This window comes from Rhea americana, unplaced genomic scaffold, assembly GCF_003343005.1.
Source record: "Rhea americana isolate MKP2758 unplaced genomic scaffold, rheAme1 scaffold_20, whole genome shotgun sequence".
Taxonomy (NCBI): domain Eukaryota; kingdom Metazoa; phylum Chordata; class Aves; order Rheiformes; family Rheidae; genus Rhea; species Rhea americana.
Genome location: NW_028186150.1, coordinates 856,725 through 859,097, shown reverse-complemented (window position 1 = coordinate 859,097; position 2,373 = coordinate 856,725).

The window sequence follows — 2,373 nt, the reverse complement described above, 5'->3', positions numbered from 1 at the left end:
GGCGGTGGCGGGGCGCGGCGCTGCGCTGCGGGGGGGCGGCAGCCGCCGCGAGGGGCGGCCGTTAACGGTTCCCGTTGCTCCGGGGAAGAGGCTTCTCCCCCACCGTGCGTTGCTAGAAACGGGCTCGCGGCGGGGCCGCGCGGCTCCGCAGCGGCTGCCCGGCGTTGCCGTGAAACACGGCGCTTCTAGCAACGCGTTTTTCCTTTTTGGCTTCTCAAGGGAGTTTTCCAGTATCTTTAAAAGTCTTTCCGGTTCCCAGACGGGCTTTTATATCTCCATGCACAGCTTCACGAAGACACACACCTTCACTGGCTAGTGCTTTGCCCTAACACCTGCTAGGAAATACCTTGCCAGTCAGTCGGACAACTTAACACAAGATTACATCATGCTGGTTGTAGCGCCCGTGTAAAAATGTGCGTTTTTGGAAAAGTCCAAGATGCAAGGAGTTAGCTCATCTTTAAAAATAGTTAACTGCATCATATTTCATCAGACAAAGTCATATTGACACCTCTGTGGTTTTGCCTTGTGGCATCTGAGATGGTTTGCAAGTCTTGCATCATCAGCTTTGCTAGACTGTAATTGAAAATACATATTTTAGATGTTTTGAGTGCATTTTTAAGATTATTAGAGTGAATTCCTATTGCATGTGGAAAAAGTGGATGTTCTGAGAAACATGTAGGAAAGTAATGTTGCCTGTTATGGCAACAGGTAATAGATTCTGGCTTCCTATTCTGAAGAAATGTCACCTAACTCCAGAACATGAGAGCTATCATCAACTGTCATTAACTTGCCCCGGAGCTGAGAGGTTGCAGCAGGCTGTGCAGAGCTGGGCCTTTCCGCTGCTCAGCAAGCACACGCCTGGAGTTTTATGCTGTTGTTCTTTATACAGGATTATCTGGGGTATTCCTACTGAAGTCAGAGAGAAAGGAGGCCATGTATTGCTGTTCAGATTTGTGCTGATTTTGCACTAGATAGAAAAGACAGCTGATTGAATTTGTGCAGTAAAGTCATCCTGACTAATGATCAGAGTTAACACAGTCACATCTCAGAAAAAGAAGGAGAGAGAAACACTTTTATATTTTCTTGTGCTAAGTAAAATACTGGTTTAATTAACATTCTCCCCCCCCCCCAAAAAAAAAATCTTAGAAGTTTAAATTTCTTTTTTTTTCCCTTTGGAAAAGCAAACATAATAAAGGTCTTGATTTGCTCGGGAGTCTCTGTGGTCCCTGAGGAGTGCTTTCAGACTGTAATTCTCTTCTCCTGAGAGGACACCTCTGAGTAACCAGCTTACCAGCTGTATGCTGCAGTGGGTGGCCAGTTGGTGTCCTGGGTGGCCAGCTGGTGGCCTAAGGAGAGAAGGCGGCAGTTTTAACTGGCCACTGGAAATGCTAACATGTACTGGGTGGAACCAGCCTAGGGCTGTCACTGAGCTCAAGCTAATGAGCTGCTGTATGGGAACAAGATGCTGGGAAACTTGAGCTGGCTCTGCAAGGAGCTGCCTCCTGCTATGCTGGGGCTGTTGGCCATTTGCAGCAAACTAACCTGTTTCTGGAGAGGAGCGGAGCAGCTGCATCTCTGTGGCAGGATACCTGAGAACTGAACTCTGTGACACGCAGCTGCCTCCTTGTGCTCTTCCCCAATTATTGTGTGCTTTACCTGAGCTTCTTCAGAACCCCCTCCCTATGTCTCCTAGCTGCAGCCTTTAAACCTTCTTGCAATATTCTCTGAATGCCCCAGAGTACTTGTTGTTATTGAGGCTATCCTTCTATCTTGTTGTTCTATTATATAACTGAAAATTCGCAATATAGATCAAGCCTGCAAACCACCAGGAGAAGGAAATACTTTCCAGCATTGACTGTTATTGCTCTTGGGTTATCTGGGATGCAGTACAGTTAGAGCTACTTGCTTTGTATAAGTATTAGTTGGAGCAGGACTGGCATCCAGGTTTCTCAGGTAAGTGTTCTAATCATCAGGCTAGACAGGAACCTGTCTCCTCAAGGAACAGTTACTTAATACAAAATGGATCTGCTGCAATAAGGAGGAGGTGAGGAAGATCCATTATAGAATACCCTATACCTTATGGCCCTATACCTCTCACATGAGAGGTGAGACATCTTGGTTCATCGTCATTGCTGAGATCCATGTACTGCCCAACTAAGAACTTACTTTAAGTAGTCCATTAAAATCTGATTTAGTGGAACAAATCCTTTTCCTTTGAATTACTGGGAAATTTGATAGAGATCTTAAATATTAAAGCAATATTAAATAGTTCTGTTAGCATAGAGAGAAATAACACATAGAGCCTAGTGATGTGAAGAAACTTGTTAAATTTTGGGCGAGGTGCCTTCAGGTGCAAAAGCTATCCTTTCCTCT